This window comes from Heliangelus exortis, chromosome 12 (assembly GCF_036169615.1).
Source record: "Heliangelus exortis chromosome 12, bHelExo1.hap1, whole genome shotgun sequence".
NCBI classification, from domain to species: Eukaryota; Metazoa; Chordata; class Aves; order Apodiformes; family Trochilidae; genus Heliangelus; species Heliangelus exortis.
This window is the reverse complement of record NC_092433.1, coordinates 7,878,564-7,898,795: the sequence shown is the minus strand read 5'-3', so window position 1 is coordinate 7,898,795 and position 20,232 is coordinate 7,878,564. Positions and strand designations below refer to the sequence as shown.

At 35.5% G+C, this 20,232-nt stretch overlaps 1 protein-coding gene across 2 annotated transcripts in view; it reads right to left on the bottom strand.

The window, feature by feature from the left end:
* CACNA2D3 (calcium voltage-gated channel auxiliary subunit alpha2delta 3) overlaps positions 1-20,232 on the bottom strand; it is a 383,322-nt gene that overhangs the window by 274,200 nt on the left and 88,890 nt on the right. The window lies entirely within an intron of this gene.

Genomic DNA, 20,232 nt, shown 5'->3' with positions numbered 1-20,232 from the left:
AAGAAGAGACATATGCTGTATTCCAGACTGAAAACTTAAAAAAACCCCCATAATAACCCACACATTTATAGGAAACTAATCTGATACTGGAGAACAGCACTTGGATGCTCTTGCTTAAGATGCTATTTAAAAAATTAGTTACATTATAGCAGCATGTTACATTTGCATACATAATCATCATCATCATCATCAAATCTTGGAGGGGCTTTTGGATTTGCTTTTTTGTTTGGTTGGTTTTTTTTGTTCTTTTTAAATTGTATTAAATACAACATCTATTGAAACTGGAAACTTACACATAACTCTACTTAGGATTTTAAGAACCCAATTATATTCACAATTAATAACTGACCCCCTTTAAGGACTAGCTGCATTGAAAACAAGTGACTAACCTCATGCCATATGGAATTTCATTGATTTAACTGAATTTCAGCAGTATAATTCTGCTTTTATGAGTGGGAGTTATGAAAGCAGATGAAGGGCAGCAGAGCACAGCAGAGCCTACTACCTGGTTGGCACCATAACCATCCTGCACAGATGGAAGAGGGAAATGGTACAGGCTTCCACATCACAAAATTCACAGTTCTTTGGAGCAGTATGACAGTACTTGCTGCTTAAAAAGTATTTTGCCACTGTCAGCAGGACTTCCATATGGGGCCTGCCATGTTCCCAAGGCACAGATGACACCACTTGCTGAAGAATGTGCCATTTACAGTCTTTTCAAAATCATCTCCTGATGGTGAGACTTAATGTCTTTAATATCCTGCCCCTGATAGTTTTCAGATGACTGAGGAAGTCAAGAAAACAGTTTTTAGGACCCTCAGATATGAAGGGAAGGCACAGGGGTGCAGAACAACATCACTACCTTGGAAGCCTCTAAATTTCTACTATCATTGAGGTTTTTAGGGGTGCTTTATTTTTTGTTGGAGGCTTTTTACTGCACATACTGCTTTGTCTGATTCGCAGGAGTTAGTTATTTAAACCTTTTTTTTTTTTCCAGTGGGTGTTAGCACTGTCAGAAAAATGGTATTAAAATAAATATATGTATGTAAGATATTAAGCATGAATCTTTAAGAAGTATGAGAGATGGCTAAGTCATAAACCAATAAAACTCACAAGGCCAACTTTATTACACCAGGATGTAACAGACCACGTAAGTGGTAACTAAATCCTCAAGTTTTAGAAGTTCAGTTATTGCTTTCTTCTTCAGGCATTGAGTAGAAATTTCCAAAGCCCGACACTGAAACTCAGGGGTCTCCACTGATATATCTAGGAAAATATTTTGGATCCTCATTAACACAAACAGCAGAACAACAAAGGATTATAGTGAATTGTACAGTAGTATAATAGAACCATACTAGCAAGTAGAGTAGTGCAGCACTCCCATGAATAACCATGGTTATTGGTAAATTAATGCAGATCACATTTTAATACAAAGGTTGCACTGCCCACTATCGAGCCCATCCGATGAGATAATGTACATGGAAGAATAGCATCATGTCTTAATTATAATTTATATACATATGTTGTATATATTAACTTTTAACATCTGCATAAACCAATAATGGGAATTGGATAAATCCTACCCTGTTTATGCAGGCATCATACAGAGATCTGCTTGATGACCTCCAAAGTAAGGAACTCACTGTCCCATTCTATTTTACAAGGCAGGCATTTTAATTCTAATTTCTTGTTTTGATGAAGTGAATCAGAGCAACAAAACCATCTTAAAAGAAAGATAGCTGGGATAGAACCTAATAGAAAGTCCCAATATGATTTTTTTTAATATTTTCACTCCCATTCTTACAAGCAGTTTCACAGATAATACTTCCATTTATGCAGATTAAACTAATTTGGGCTTGCTTCCCATGCCATCTACACTGAGATACAGGTTTGAATATTTTTTAAACCATTTCATGTCTATTTTAAAGGACTGCAGAAAAACTAAATAAAAGTTTACCACTCTAAGTGAGCCCACATAGTAACAATATTGTTTCGGTTATGACTCGCATCTCTATTTTGCTTTATGTTTACATTTTTTATTATGCCATGAAAGTATCAAAGGATATGCTAACGATAAGTCACAGTGAAAGTGACAGATAACACTTTAAAGGTGAAATGAATAATCTTCTAATAACCTTGGTAGCATTGTCACACCTCCCCTGAAACACAGTGAGGAGCCACTCTTCATGCATCACATTGCTCTGCCTCAGAAATTAGGAAATAAACCTCGGGTTTTCTTTTTTTTTTTTTAAATACATCCAGAGCTAAACTTGTTTGGAAGTGTTGCTCCTTCGAAATGGACAGTGTTTTATTTCTGCCTCAACTGTTACAGGAATTTATGACGATATCTTTAGCACTAAAAGATAGACAATTGTTTTCTGCAGCTATACTGGTAAAACCACACAAAAACATCTGTTCAGCCACCTTAAATTGCAGTATTAAATTCCTTAGTTTTGCATGGCACACATTACATTAAAATGTTGTTTATGCATAAAGATCAAACCTTGAAAAATTACGTGGTTTGCTCTGCTGAGATGTCTAACTATTTACATCCCCAGAGTACTTTGGAGTCATTCACTTCTCAGCTCATTTAACAGATTTTACGCTGATTTTTTCCACCTCAATTAGTATTGCCTAAAAAATTACAAATTGTGAAATCCTTTTCAATTGAAGAGAAAACAAATATTAGAAATATTTCCACCAACCCGACTCTAACCACTATCACCTTTATAAGATGAAACATCCCTACACATCACACCTTGCAACCAGAAAGCATCCTTTATTCAGTCTGTTTTGGCTTTGCACATTATTGTAGGCAAATTTTTTTAAAAGCCTTTCTCCATAATATCAAATGCAGGAGCCTTGTGCTTTCAAGCAATATATTGATATTATTACAGCATATATTTTTAACAAGTGCAAGAATGTAAAGTTTATAGATACTGACCAATTAGTGTTTTTTAAAAATAGCACAAGGGATATTAATAGGAACCAAAACAGCTTGATTTCAAATACAAGTGGCCTCAAACTACACATTTCAAACCTGAATGATATTTTATACACCTCTGCCACCACACCAGCATCTCAGCATGCCAAGTTTTGGCAATACACTACTCCCCCCGGGCCCTTTTCTACTTCCCAGAAGATGATACACGTGCAACACTTCCTTCTTCATTTTAGTCATGAGACTTGAGTTGGTGTTGCTTTTCAGCTTTTCAGTCATTCCTGTGCTTTTGTTACCCCACACATGAACACTGCATACAGCAGGGAGAGAAAGGACAAAGGAGTGTGCTTGTACTTGGAGTGGGCAAGAGGAAAATGTGAGGCTCTTTGCCATGCAGTCCTGTTAAACTTCATTCCACTCTTGTGAAAGGTAAACCTACCTCCCACTGTATTTTATTGTGGAAAATTCCACTGCACGACAGAATTGAAGCCATTAATGATGCTTCTCACACTGGAACTCAATATTCATTCACATCCATTGGCAAATCCTCCAATGGCAGTTTGAAAGCTATTTTTCCAGAGTCTCTGAGTGTGGAATTCACTCAGGAATCTCTCTGAACAGTATCTGGCAGAACCCAGACTTCTCCATCCCAGGAGAAGACAAGTTGTAAGTGGCACAGATGCTTTAACAGCACTGAGAGGAGCCAGTTCTATCAGAGGCATGAAAATCATTCCAATTTTATGTCAAGTGCTAAGAGAGGACTTCAGAGCAGTCATGTGTGACCCAGCCAGCACTGCTCTGGTTTCAGAGTGATTTGCCTTTCACACAGGCTCCTTTTTCACAGTCACTCATTGTAAATCTCTTATTCAGAAACACAGGGTCAGGAACTTCAAAGGCAATTCATTCTGTCCTTTAGTCCAAAGGAAAAATCACAAAGCTTACTGCCTCTACAGCCTGACCACAGACAGAAGAATAGAAAACAAAATCTAAGAAGCTCCTCCTGCAGGTAGCCAAGAAGGGGGGAAGGCTTAGGAATGCCTTACTCATTACAGTGTAGGATTAATATCCCAAGTACATCTTCTGTAGCTGCATTCATGGGATTATCAGGAACTATCTGAAGAGTGAGTGCAAAGATCTGTAGACCCTTCCTGGGTGTAAGAGGACCAGTATCAGCCAGAGAAGAGGCAGAGGTGGACAGGACCACTGCTCACCAGCCTCTCCTCAGAGAAGGCAGCAACCCAAGGGAAGTGGCACAGATAAGGGGGGAAATGCTAATTCTGGGCTGATTTATTATTGGCTTGAAGTAAAGAAATGAACCAGGGTGCCATTTCATCCTTGAGGTTTAAGGTTTATTTCCAAATCCAAAGAAAATGAAGCTCTGGGATACTGTGAACTCAGAGTGAGATTTCATACAGCTTACCCCAAAATTAATAAAAACCTTGGTAGTAATTCCTTTCTTTCTTTTTTTAATTAAGTGATTTCCAGATAGAGTAGACAGGAGTATTAAAATTAAAGGATACACCAAATCTTATTATTACTTTTGCTGTCTGCAATCCAGTGGGAATTTCACCATTTCCCACAAGCTCTCTACTGTTCTGCCCAGTTTTTGTCTTGTTCTGAGGCAAATTTGACGCCAGCTCTGGAAGATGGGGAAAGTGCTACGAAGAATTTCAGCTACAATTCCTGTTTCAAAGTATCTCTTTGAAGGTAAGTACATGCAGCAGATTTGATATTCTCAGAACAGAGGCATCACTGCACATCTACTTTGCCTGACAGCTTAAGCGAGATATTTAAATATTCTCGCTTGATTGCAATAGTCCACATTATACCCAAGTCCTGCAGACTCCTTTGCTGCCAACAGTTTCTTCCTGTGTCACACTGAACACATTCTGAATTGTAAGGACCATCCCCAGAGCAGAAATACTAGGCATACCCTATGGCAAAAATCAGATTAATTGCTAAAATAAGATCCAAAAACACTGCTTGGGGGCCACTTTTGCAATGGTATCTCTTTAAAATGCCAAAGGCAGGTTTTCTGAGGAAAGAAGTCCCTTATGAACCCTCAAAACTATCAGTACAAGAACATCAAAACTAAAGAAAAGGAAATAGCCCTCAGGTTTAAAAATAGAGCTTGATTTCAAACAAACACAAACACAAAGCTGACTTTTGTCTGACATTAAACTAGATTAAAAACTTGTCTGTCTATAAACTTTCTTAGTGGCACGACTAGTGAAAATGAGTTTATTCTTTTTTCCAAAAGTGAGGAACTCACATGCCTGTAATCCACTTACCATAAAGTCATGCAAACCTCTGATTGCCTTTGCTTCCCTTCTCTGACCCTTCTAACTTCATTGTTGCCTTCTTAAGACAGAAAGACCTGACCCATGCACTGCATAAGAGGAAACATTTTTTTACTGACAGAGTAGTTAGGAATTGGAATGGGCTGCCCAAGGAGGTGGTGGAGTCACCATACTTGGAGGTCTTTTAAAACCATGTAGATGAGGCACTTCAGGACATGCTCTAGTGGGTGATACAGATAGTGAGATAGAGATATATATATATATTTTTTTTTTTTTTTTTTTTTAATTGGGGGGGGGGAGGATGTTGACAGTTGGATCTTAGAGGTCTTTTCCAACTGTGACAATTCTGTGATCACTCTTGCATCATGATGCCATTCATAACATCACAAAACATCAGTATTCGCCTACTAGCAACATACTAAAAAAAAATAAAAATGCACTTTAGAATTTCAAATATCTTCCTACAATTCTTAAATCAGAGATTACAAAACTAAATTCTGCATACAATTTTTTATGCATTCCACCCAAATAAATGTCGAGTTTGACCACTGCTAAAGCAAAATGAGTTCCTTGTTACTTTGCCTGTGGGATTTTCCCGGTATTTTTTAATTTTAAACTCATATCTAGCTGTCCATTATCTAACTTCTCAGAATCCCACCATTTTAAGAATAAAATTGCTGCTTTATCTGCTACCTATTTTAACATCAAAAAGAATTAGAGAGAACAGAAGAAATATTCAAAGTGCAAGCCAGTATTACTGGGCAAGGAGAGGAAGCAGCAAATGGAAGAGAATATTGGTTAAGATTGGTTAAGATGGAAACACTGAAAGGGTTTCCCACACTCATAAAAGGAAAGGCAAGCTCTCCAGCTCTCCTTACTTAAAGACATGAGTTCCTTTCCAGGTGTCACACAATCACTATGTGATATGGGACATTACAACTTACTCCACCTTGCAACTTAGAAAATAAAACTATTATATAAAATTAAGGCATATACTCTATGTACCTTTACTATATGTAGTATGTATCTAATTTTAGTATATATATTCTATATAATAGTAGGTTATCATTATTATATGCAGGGATTGTATATATTGTAATATATATACTAAAATTAGATACATATACATAATATTTAGTATATGTAGTATTTAGTATATATATAAGTATATGAAATAAAACTAGAATAATTTGTGTTCTCTTCTAAAAAACTGAATAGATTAAAAAATCCAAAGTTCAGAGTAAACTTTTCAGATCTTTAGAGATGAAAAGATGGAGAAGCATCATTTTAGCAGAATGACTGAGAAGATTACAAAAGCTGAGAATATCACCTTTATTAATAAGAGGATTATATTAAGTACACAAAATTTAAATATAATGGAACATCTATTTGACATTATGGTGAAGACCATAAACCTTGCCCAAAAGTGCTTATGGTCTTAGTGAAGCTTTTTTTTTTTTAATAATGAAGTCTTTTTCTTTTAAATGACAAAACTGCATCTTATTCTGAAATTGCCAATACCTGAGAAAGACCAAGATTATTTATGCTGGATTTTGATAGGACAATGGAGCACCTCATCGAAAACTGCCAAGTTATGATTCACTAAGCAGAGTCAAGGTTAGACCCAGATGCCAATAAAGATTCATTAAGTATGAAATACTAAATCAGCAGTGTCTTTGTAATGACCTGAACACTAATTTTGGCTAAGTACTTGAATTCCCCAATGGAAGAAAGGCAAAGGGGAACAATTTAACAGCTTTTAGCCACTAAAATGATAAAATACAAAACATTTGAAAAGATATTGGGGGCTATATAAAACTGAAAGTAGGCAAGTGATATACAACATCACAAATTAACAGCCCTTAGTTAGCATTTTCTTTCTTTATCCTAGAGCAAAGAATGATTCCTTTTCACTGGTTCCTAGATAATGTTATGATTATTGCACCAAAACAACACATTAAAATTATTTGCATCATCTAATTCATATGATACCATATGCCAGAAGAGGAAAACAGCTAACACAAGAGTACCTAGAGTACAAGAGTACCTAGAGAAAGGAATAAAATTCACATATAATTTTTCTACTCTCAACTATTTATAAATAAATAGCATGAGAAATAATATGCTAGTAAAAAGGATGGCTGGATTTTCAGAAGTAGAATTGTGTGGAAAATACTGAGGTTGATATGCCCTTTCCACAAGAACAAGGAAAGAAAATAAATAAAAAGAAAGCTTACAAAGTTGGTAGAGTAATAAAGCTTTGTGTTTTTATTAAATTTTATAGGCTGCTTTCATGCCAGTTTCATTGCCCGTCTTCCAAGAAGTATGACAAGGAACCAATAGTATATATTTGATATGCAAATTTGATATTGCATTATTAGAATTTAAAAACAGACATTTATATGCTATGCAAGAAGAAAGAAAGTATAGAATTGACACTGGTACCTGCAAGGACTGCAGTCTTGCAAGATTTGCATGAACAGCATGGATCTGTGTCCTATGGGAACAAAATAGATGTAGGGGGCTGCTGCACATGACTTTTGTTGCAGTACTGGCACTAAATCCTCCTTGAAGAAATGCACAGTGTTTATGGCTACTTATAAATTCTGTGTCTTTTCCTGAATTCTGGGACAACATTCCAGAATTTATATTTACATCTGGAACACTGTGCATTCTCCTGAGTCTCTGCTCTACAACATAATCAGAATAATGCAAAATCATCTTTATGGTGAAGCACTGCACTGTACTGGGATTCTCTATTTTCTGCAGCAGAATGATGCTATTTAAGACTTCATTTAATCATGCATAATATACAAAAGGCTTCTTATTTTGACTTAGCTCTACCATTTTAAATACTTCAGTTATGCCATGTAGTGACTACATCCTATAACCCCTTTAACATCCAGAATCCTCAGCAGGAGCAGCCAGACTTTTATGATTTTGCAGCTACCTACGAGAATGTTTCTCCTACAGCTGCCGTGCACTCCAATGAGACACAAGCAGTACAGAAATATGTGACTACAGATTGACACAATAATATGTTACATTAAAATGTTTTAAGAAAATGTAGTAGAGAAGCTATATTGTGTCACTGTATAATGTTTTAAAAGTAAAGTATGCTCTGTTTCTTTGTTGGTCTTGTAATAAAACCGTATTCTCCTCTGTGCCATCACCTGACTGTACCAGCAGGGATCATGCTGACACAACCATGTTTTTCACATGTTCCACTCTACTATTCCTACACATACACAGAAAGATGAGTCTTGCAAAACTGGGTCATACCTACATGATAAAAACTGCATTTCAAATCCAGTCATTAGCAAATTCATCTTTAAAGATATTAAAAAACTCCTTTATTCTTCCTTCAGTTCCTAGAACATAATAATCCTTAATATTTTATATAAAATTTAAAAATGCTTGTTTCACTAAAGCTTTTCAGCCTCATGGCAGCATAACTGTTAAGTGATGGATTTTTAAAATGTGTATCGATACACTTGAGTGAAAAAAAATTCAGATAACCCAGTTCTAGAAACAGGAAGCAGCTACAACCATTCCCGAATTCATGACAGCTTTCTTAAGGGATAAATTAATTATGAAAACTAATGCTATCTCCTTAAAGCAAACTATTATACCTTAGTTTTGAGTATTTTGTATAAGAAATACTAAAAATCCAAGCACAGCTACAATCAATTAGCTTAACTGGTTTCGTTTCAATCATAATTTCTAGCAGGTAGAAGCTGTCTTTTCAAAACCTTCCCTTCAAGATAAACACTTTATTTATACACAAAACGTGTCTTGTGACTTTTTCCATCTCCTTCATTACTCTTGACAGTTGTCAAGCTCTGGTTGTCTGTACTTCTTCACAGGAAAAGCACCTGTCCTGCAGACTGATGCACTGAAAGCAACGTGCACCACAAGGGCTCACAGCTGCTGCTTCTTTAGTAAACAGTGCACTCAAACAAGAAATACCACAAGAAAATAAAATTACTTCTGCACTTTCACCTCAGGAGAATCCTGAAATAACCACTATATGTTTTTCTTATCTGTTCAAAATGAACATGTAATGGTAATCAGATACGTGCATAAATGTAATGTACATCTGAAAGATTAAGTTAAAAAGTCTGTGTCAATTTCATTAGGTTTACAATGGCAAAGGAACAACTGATTTAATGATGGGAGAAAGTAAAAAGTGCACCTTCGTAGTTTAGAAATATCTAAAAAGCAAGGCAGTGGGAAAACAGATTAGAATGTAAAATGAAGCACCACATGATGAGTGATCCAGATGTGCCAAAAAATAGACTTCAGTAAAACTAGGGAAAAAAATATTTTATAGAGGATTGGAGATAAAACAGCAGAAAAAGTCTAGAAGTAGTCCAAATTTAACATTCAATAAAATATTAGAAAAGCAGAAATTGTTTAAAAAGAGCAAGTGTGTTGGCAGGGAGACAGCCAACCCACAAAGGATCTGGGAAGAAGTGGCAGAGACTATTGACAGAGCATGAAATAAGGGGATTAATTGTCTCAGTTCAGCACAAAAGCCATAAAACAGTAATTAGGAACTTTATGTTGTTTTTTTTTTAAAAAAAAAACAACATGCTCAAAAAAAAAAAAACAAAAAAAAAAAAAAACGGGGGGAAGGGGGAGATAAACAAAGCAATTAAATAATTTCTGTGAAACTCCAAGAGTTACAATAACTTCTGGTTTGAAGAAGTCTATCAATCAAGGCACTGATAATCCTCTTGATGCAGACCATCACTTGGAATAGTCTAAAGTAATCAGCTAATATCCATTCCTACAGCTTCCTAACCACACACACCATCTTCCTCAGTCATGAAAAATGGCAAGCCACTCTATCAAGCGTTTCTGATACACTGCATTACAGCCACCAGGAAAGAAAAGGAGTAGTAAAATTCATTTCTATCAATTGTGTCCCGAAATGTAAAACAGGATACTGGGAAAAAGTTAAAAACTGTCATCTGCAATCAGGAACAGAATGTAAGCTACTGCCTGTACTCTCATGGAGCTGGGGATCTGGTTGAAAGAGGTGAGCAATATTTGAGTATTACAATAAAAATTCCTCTTTTTTATCTGCTCATGTCCAGCAACATTCATGGTCCTCTATGTAACAAAGCTGAATTCCCGTGTCCAAGGAGACAAAAACATTGTTTGGGGTTTGCAGAAAGAAGCCAGGCCACTGTCAGCTGTGTGGTTTCACTGCTCTGAGCAGAAAAATAAAAGCTGAAGATTCAGCACATGTTTGTGTCTGACACTGTCACAGATTCGACCTCAGCAAGCAAGATGATGAGCATGGAGCAGACAGAAGCCATAAACACACAGCATTTCTTAAAACAAACCAATTTCTTAGTCAAAGATTATAACAGCTCCTAAAGAACTGTCTCATAGGCTCGAGAAACTACTTAGTTTGTCAAAACTATAACATTCATCTTAAAACTTTTTAAGTTCAGCTGTTGAAGATGCTTACAGAACCACAGCACTGAGTCTCTGTTATCACACTGTATAATGTCAGCAGGTGAGAAACATAAAAACAACTCCAGACCTCTCTGCAACAGTGCATGATGAAGAACAGGTCTTATGGAACAATATTAAACCCTTTTTATTATTTTTTTAAAGCCATTCCAGCTTATGGCAATCAGTTAGAGGTTGTCCATCAGTGTATTAATTAGCCACCTACGGACTCATCTTTTACAAATTTATCCAATCCCTTATTGAACTTCAAAAATAAAGATCAAGAGGTTAGTGGTTTAATTTCTAGATCATGAGCATGGAATTAACCAAAAGTAAAAGGGAAATAACTATTCCTATTTCTATAATGATTCACAGTGACATTTACATGAAAATTGCTTAAATTACAAATCAAGACAATATTTCCATTTTCATATGTCAAAAATATTTGCATTAAAATAAGACAATGTAGTCTTCTTAGATCCATCTAAAAACATCACTGCAGCAATATATTTCAAGTGTAAAAAAGTAAAACTCCATAAATATCCATAAATGCAACACAATTAAGATAAATGCAAAATTAATGACTCTAAAATTACTAATTTACTGGCACATTTCCAAAGTGCTAAATTACCATCTCACCACACGATATGGAAAATGACTGATAAAAATAACTTTTTTTCCTGACAAAACTCATTTTTTCAGTACAATGACAAATTATAATATTAGCCAATCTTTTTTAATTACAGATATTATTCTCCTCCACTTGGTGCCTCAAAGAAGACAAAATCTTTTCATTGTGCTACTCAAAAGGTACCAAAACTAAAAACCCTATTGTGGAAACAAAGTGAGGTAAGAAACTAGCAAAAAAAGATGTTTACCATATGTTCTCCCTGAAAACTGTCCTCTGCCTGTGCCAGACTTACCAATTAAAATTTTAAAAATTATGTCTTATCCTTACAAATAAGAATTAAAAAATTAGCCTGGTATATCCTGCAATTTTTTTCTGGCACATATAAAAAAGTTGTCCTGAAATCCTTTAGGGAAAGTTGTGGTGTCTTTCTTTCTGTAGGGCTTTGTGTCACAACGATTGCTGTAATTTAACCTTTACAATAAAAAAACAAATTAATCAATAAACTTCAATTCATAGTATTACTTTGGAACTGTTCATTTCTTCCATGAAACCCCCTTTTTTGTCACAGTTTACCCTTCTGGAATACTTGCACAACATTGCCAGTAGCAATCATCCAAGATGTGCCATGCTAGCTTGATTTTCTTTTTCTCCGAAGCTCTAGAGGTTGAGGTTACTAATTTGAAACATTTTTGATCAGAAATCTACAGTTTTAGTAAAAAGTCCAGCTTTCTGCAGCTAGCATAGAGAAGAAGCTGATGATCTAAAACTGGTTTGGAGGAGGAGATTCTCACCTAACACGGGACGCAAAAGCAAGAAAGATTTAGCAGGGTACCATATGCATCAGGTCTGAAGCATCTCACTCACACACGATCAGGCAGCTTCCTTAAACAGCTGCACAGTCACCACAGAGCTTAAAAAAACCCCAAACAAACATCAAAAAAATAGGAAGATAATTTCAGGGGGTTTTAAGGCATCATTGCCACCAAAACAACCAAACCAGTGTACACAGTATGATCCAACTCATTCCTGTCTCCTATCTCCTTCCTGGCCTTTGCTGTTACAAGTATTTTTCATTTCATACAATGAAAAAAAATTTAACTTATCTAAGGGAATGAAAGCTTCCCTTAGGTTTTTGGTTTGGGACTTCTGGACTGGGTAATTTTTTTGGCTAAGAACAATTAGGAAGCCTGTGCAGTTAAAAAGCAGACTGCCAGTGTCCAACTGGTGTTCCAGTCTTAAAGAAACTGCTCAACTAGGAGAAGGAGAATGATGGGTTTACTGTATAAATCTGTAAATTGCAATCCTTTTCAAATAAGAAGGTAAAAGTAATTATAACATCCAGGATAAATAAGATGAGCCAGAATAACTTCTGAGCCAGTAACTATTCAAATCCAAAGATGATAGAACAAATGATCTAAGCTGAAAGTATTTTAGATCAAGCAGGTATCTTCCCACCTAATTAAAACTGAAGTCAAATGAAGTCAAAAAAGGCAGTAGTGCAGAGGATAAATGAGGTATTTGCCCTCAGTCCCCTGTGTAGGAAGCCTTTTGCCCCCAGCAGCAGTTCAGGCTAAGCCAACACCTGACCTGACACAGCTCCCCCGGCCAGGTCACCACAAATAAAAAGCAGAGCGAAGAGTTAAAGCTCTTAAAAAAATACTAATGAATTCTCTTTGCAGCTCTTTTCATTGAAATGCTTCTGAGCACTTCAAAATGAAAAATCACATTGAGATGACAGTCTCACTCCTACTCAAAATATTGATAAATGACCATTCATTAAATCCCTCCAGCAAATCCATTAGCAGACTCCTCCTTACTCTTGCTCCTAGAGTTCCCTCAATAGATCCAACAGAGTCCAGCATCATTTGTGTAATGACAAAAGGAAGCAGCAGACTGAAAAGCCACTCTGTATGAATGCAGGCTACACCAAACTGAGCATTCCCATTAACAGGATACCTTTTTTCATTATATAAGCATTAAACATATGCAAGATTTTGGAAAACAGGCTAATGCTACATGAGCAGCAAGCAAGCTAGAGCACCTTTTCTCAAGAGAATACTTATAAACACTAAGAGTGAGGTGACTGAATATTTTTCGTCACTTTTTAATGACAGAAAAGTACATTTATAAAATTTGAGAATATTTTTATCAGTCCAAAAATAGATTTCATGATATTTATAACGTGAAATAAGAATTAATTGAAAATTGAACAGGCAACTGTGGTGCAAGTGGAAATAAATTTTAACTAGAACATACTACTCTTTGAAGTGACTAGTTTAAATCACACACCAAACAAGCTAGTTGGACAATATGACTACTTTTGTTAAAATAATCCATATTAATATAAAATATTAAAGTATGCTAATACTCTAAAACAGTGATAAGAAAAGATACACGAGGCTAATTCAGCCTACTTCATTCTTCCAAAACTACTGTTTTCTTCCTGCTGTGTGGAAAGCTGTTTTGTGTTGATGGCAAATACTGAATGTTATGTACTTTTGCAATGAAATCTAATACAAGAATTATTCTGTGAAGTGGCTGGTTTGATTTTTCTCTTTTCCTGCATTTTCAGATAAGTGTTCTGTATTTGAATGCACTATCTTTAAATGCTTTTCAAATCTTTCCTTAGCACTGAAGATGAAACCATCATCTCCAGCAGCAAATGCTTCTAAGTTTTCTCTTCAAGTCTTTATTTTGCCCTCTTAATTTCTTAAGTGTATTTTCTTTTTTCTAAATTTGAACTTCCAAAAGAAATCCACTGTATTATCCTAAGACTGGCCAGAATGTGTGGACCTTTTCTTTTTCTAAAATAAAACAAAAATGATAAAGACAACCAAAATCCAAAGCCATTTACTTCATTTGTTTGTAGATATTTATTTCAAGCAGTACCAAGACAACAAGGTGTCCAAATTTCAGAGCCATTTAAGAAACAGTGGTTCCTAGATACTGCCTATATCAGGTTATGTACATAACTCCCTGGAACTCTGGACAATTATCTATCTCACACACGTGGAGACCAGCAGAACTGTAAGCAAAATTCAAATGCTACCAAAAGTAAACAGCAACAATTATAGTTAAAATGCTAAATGTGAATATAAAAATATTGCTGAAAACCTATAATTTGTTGGCACTAATTAACACAGTTGTAGTTCTACTTTATTCATTGTCTTTATTCTGTAATTCAAAACTATTTATAGTGACATTAGGTTGATTCGCCAGAATTTTCTCCACCCACAACCATTTATAATTTTTTCCTCCAGTTATTTTATCAACTTAATGGCAATTTTTTTCATGTCTATCTGCCAATAAAAAAACAACCTATTTTACTATATAAAAAATATTAAAAAAACAGCAGTCAGAACTGTACCTTTAAAGAATGAATGTTGATATTCAATTCTCTTCCTTCTTATTCTGTAGATGCAAATTAGCTCAGTGAAGTAGCAGAAGAGATAGTGAGAAGTGTTTATTATATATTTAGAAACAGTAAGGCTAGGAAAGTAATAAGTTCTGACGTTTAAGACCTTTCTATCTTCTATTATATGAATATGAAATACAAATGATTATTTGCTTCTCAAGAATGCCATTCCCAATCTAGCCCTGATCAAAATGATAGAAAATCAGAATAAAATGACAGTGTAATAAAATACACATCAGACATTGAAAACTGTACATTTAAGAAAGCCTCACACACACACACACAAAAAAATCAGTTCAAAATTCAGCTGGAATATTTCTCACTGTGGGATCGATTGTTCTTTAGGAATTGTGGAAAGCAAGTTAAAGTACAATCTAAATACTAACCCCTACCAGGCAAAACCATTCTGTCCTCAGTCTATGCTCATAATTGGCATAATGACAGAGTGCTAACAACCTTAACTTCCCCATTGTAAGATACTTTACAAAAATTCTTCAGTATATAGGAATGATATCTGTACAGTAATTCTTGATTCTTGGATTAGATATTAAGAAATATAAGATAGAAAATTATGCAGATGGCTGTTATTTTAAAATCCCATTTAAAACAACAGCAGAAGGAATATCAGATTATTTTATACATGACAATGTCTGCACCAGAGACATCTGGTTCTAAGACCACAGAATACAAAGCAGACCGAGGACACTGACAATATCTTGTAGTATATAACATTTGATATATTTAATCTTTCATATAAAAAAACTGCAGTGTTCTGAGCTGCAATATGCACAAAAGATCCAAAGCTTTGAAGATCCCACTGAATGTCCAGACAACAGCAATATGGTTACCCATCATCAGCTCAATGATCTGCTTAGATAACCCTGCAGATGAGTAGTTCTACTTAAATGCTCCTTCAATATGAACGTGTGTCTAGAGTGCTTCAAGTAGATATTCATTCTGACTCCTTTTAAATTTAGTTGAATAAAAATGTTATTACATTTATATGTGCCCTATAATCAGAGCTATACCTGGTTTGATCACAAACACATATACAAAATTTTAAAAAAAGCTCAGTGTTATTAAGAACACAGATCCAAAGCTGTTGAATTAAAAGGTCCATTTTTTTGTTTTTTTAATGCTTGGTTTCAAATCCTTCATTAGGATTTATATTTTATGTAAAATAGGATATTACCCATACAGTATCTTATACCACACTATGTTTTGTTTCTACCGCTGATCCATCAAATAAACCTCAGAGTTCATCCAGGTCCTTTTCTGTATCAGCTCTCGTGCCCTTTCACTGCATTATGTTCTCTAGTCCCTCCTAATGGCTGAGTTTTCTCTGCCTCCATGATCACTGTATTAATCTACCAGTTTTTACTTGGAAATACGTGGATACAATATGTGTAGTCTAATACTTTGTTTACATACACAAAATAAACGTATATTTTATGTATGTATTTGCAAAAAATCAATAGTGAGTGGCATCTGTTGATATTACACAAAAAATCCTCAAAGTGCATGTGTGTAAACATATTTTCCCACACATCTATACATCCACACAGTAAAATGTGCAAACCAGGTCTATAGATGAATAAGCAAACATTTCAAATGATTCAACATTTCAACATACACTTTTTTTAACTGTGCATAAACAATATTATCCTAATAGTATCTGAAAACCGTTGAAGGAATGGTATAAAAATCATTGGTGAAAAAAAAAATATTTCTCTTCATTGCTAATGTTTGCTAAATCTAAATGGTGATATTCTACTCCTTGGGAGAACATTTGCCTGCATGTGGAATTTCACGATAAAAAGCTTTAAAGTCCCAGGTTTCTCTAGATAAACCCCATGGGCTTACTGATGCATGAATGCACTGAAATTGAATTACTGTACAACAGCAATTACTTTTCACAGTACAGTTATAATGAGAATCAGCTTCACAATGAACACAAGGTAGCTACAGTAGGAAAAGTTAATAAAAAGAAATCTCTTTCATTTGCATTTTCTGCTGCAGCACTGGTAGTTGCCTTAAAGAAAAATAATCCTTAACACTCGATTTGCCATCTTACAAGTAAATCAGCTATCACTGCTACAGGATTCTCTTTACTTGCAAATGCAAGTAAAAATGAAAACAAATATAACTGCACAGCTTAAGTTTTAATAATAGCTTTTTGAATATTCCTTAATATCTTATAATATCTTTAATTTTGCTTTCTTTTTCACTTCTCTCTATCTTCCTTTGACTTTTTTTTTCCCTATTACACCATTGCTAGGAAAAATAAAAGCATCAAATTATTGGTTCTAATTCCATTTCCTTGTTGCTATCAAGTCTGCTGCAGTGGTCATTTGTTACTGAGCATTATGTAATTGTGCCTTATTCCTCTTCAGTTTAAAATGAAAGCAGTCACTACATTATCAAAAACCTTATAAAAAAAATTTAAAATCACAGCTAACTTTAAATTGATTGATCAAGCTTATTTCCTACGAGTGAAATCACTAAAAATCCAGGAAAAGCAACTGAAGCAATACCACAAGTGACAGGAGACTACACAGAGTTTTTAAAGAATTTTTTATGGTTTTAGCTGTAAAACTAACCTCACTGCAGAGTAATAGGAAAAATTTCCACTCATGCTACCTTATGGGCAGCAAGACTCCCAATCTAAATGGCACAGTCTTAAAGGCAAATGAATACCTAGAAACAAAGCACCTGAGACATTGAATCAACACCACTCTCAAGTGGTTTCAACTTAAATCATATTCACAAATATTTCAAAATAAAATCTAAAGTTGCCTCCGTGAAATTCAATTGAGTAGGACAGTATTAGGAAGGAAATGGTTAACAGGAACATCCTGAACTGACATAAATCTAAGGTAAATAGAGAACAGCAGACAGGGAGCTTGCAAGGGTTTCCATCAGTAAGTAGATGACAAAAGGTTATATAATTGGTTTAGCACTTTCAGTTTTCCATTTATTTTGCGTATCTGAAGGCAAAAAAAATAAGACATTCTGTGATAGGATAATTGCATACTGAAGGGTAATTCAAACAGGGGATGAATATGATAAAAATCAGACAGAACCAACTAATCACTGTGAAAAGCGATGAGAAAGAAAGATAAAAATTCATCCAGAATATAAAGGGGGAGGAGGGAGAAGAGAATTAAAATGTGATTAGTAGTTTTGAACAAGTTAATGTGTTCAAAAGCATAAGGCAAAAGGGAAATCTGAAGGTCTTTGCAAGTCCTGCTTTTTCTGTATTTCCAGGCTCTCCTTCTTGGCCTTGTCTGCAAATGAAACATTTTATATATGCTGGCTTTTTGAACAGTTCTTTCAGTTTGCTACATCTGCTACAATCTGAAAAGTATGTTGATTATTGTGTTTTATCTAAAAGTATTTTAAATTAAACCATGGATTTTGATGTCCTCTTGAAGGTAATTCAATGAGCAGTGTGCAGGGTAACAATTTATGGTAAGAGTGGAACATATTTTCCAAGTACCTGTATTTGAACATTCACAATGGTCACCCTGTTACTTCTAGAGCTGATATTTTGTAAGGTAATCTTCATTTGGAACTTAATCCAATATCAATGCCAGCATAGCTAAAATAGAGCTCTGAATTCTAGATTTCAATGCTCCTTGTACAAATTTCCATCAAAAGCTCATGTCAAAATTCTATTATTTTAGCATCAAGGTGATGCAGTATTAGTTTGTCTCAGAATGAAGCAGAGGTCTTGGGTCCATATGAGCCTTGTAACATCTATCTCATCTCTCCAGATATGAGAGGGGAATTAGCTATGATGTACCAAAGAATTCATGCAAGACCTGCACTATACCACAGGATTTTGTCCTTATCAGGACATAAAATACTTAGCACTGCTTAGCACCAGTACATAAAAGGTGACTCACTACATCTCTAGCAAGTAAGATGAACCACAGACCCTTTCCAAACCAAACTTCTAGCTTATTTTCCAAAGATGGAGACCTTCCAATGAGGGTTTTCCTGGCACTAAACCACTTTCACACAATACTACATGAAATACTATAACTTCACAGAATTTAGGCCTATTTTTAAACCACCAGAGCATGGTGACCGACATTGGTCCTATATTTTTTTTTTCCTGCCTAGAATCAGAGAATGGTTTGGGTTGGAGGGGACCTTAAAGATCATTTAGTTCCAACCCCCCCTGCATGGGCAGGGACATCTCCCACTAGATCGGGTTGCATCAAGACCCATCAACCCAGCTCTTCCCATCAACCTAAACTCTTCCAGGGAGGAAGCATTCACAGCCTCCCTGAACCACCCAGTTCCAGTGTCTCACCACCCTCACAGGGAAGGATTTCTTCCTAATATCGAACCTGAATCTTCCTTCTAGTTTAAAGCCACTACCCCTTGTCTAACCACTACACACCCCTCTAAAAAGTCCCTCTTCCTCCAGCTTTCTTGTAGGCCTCCTTCAGGTACAGGACTAGTGCTTTTTAGACAGAAGCGTTATCTGTGGGAAGAGGCCAAAGCAGTTCTAAACACTCAACATGTTTTTCACTACAAAGCTCTGACTGGGAGATGAGCTGCTCTTCCCCAGGAGCACTCCACACCAATGGAGCAGAGCTCAGCTTTCCTTGTGTGTAGCTTGCCAGTCACTTCTTATGCCAAATCAGTGCTGCTTTGAGAGTTGTTTCCACATTGTTATCATCTTAAGGCAACAGTTTTCTAAGGAACACAGAAAACACACATACAACCCTGTCCCAAGTCAATATTCTGCATGCTTCTGGAAGTGGCCACACATATATTAGAGCACAGTTTTTCTCTGAAAAAAAATAGACTGTAAAAACAGCATTGTGGGGCTCCATGTTTATTGTCTTTCTCTGCTTCCCTGCCAAATGTGCTCATTTTACAAGCTAAAATATGTTTTAACTTTCTGCCAGCCCAGGAAATTCAACCTTTAAAATATTGCCAAATTCCTTCCTTCTTTTGCAACATAATGAAAAATAAAAGGCTGAATGTGAAATAGTATCTACAGTTACACAACTGGAATCCCTGTCCTCGAGTGATGCCTTCAGCTCCACAGTTGAAACATAAAAACCTTCAACTCAATAGAGCAGACGAGTCTGACTGAAATAGAGTGGCTCATGGTGAATGGCACTGCCATAATGTCTTGTGAGTTTGGTGAAACAAATGATGTAACAGGAACTACTATTACAGGTAGTCACCTAAGTTTCTGGCAAAGAATAAAGCAAAAAGAAAACTACAACAGAAGACTTGTTATACTTTAGAGCCCATGTATTACAGTGAACTTCAATACAGTAGAACAAAGGAGTCAGAAATTTTTCTTTTTTTTTCTTTTTAATGGTAAATCTAATCTAATAGGTTGCCAATACTACTTTAAAAGAAGGATGAGAATGGAGATTAAAAGAGAACAGAACCAACCCAAAACTTATAGATATACAGACAACTCAATGTAGCTACTTAAGGTCATTAA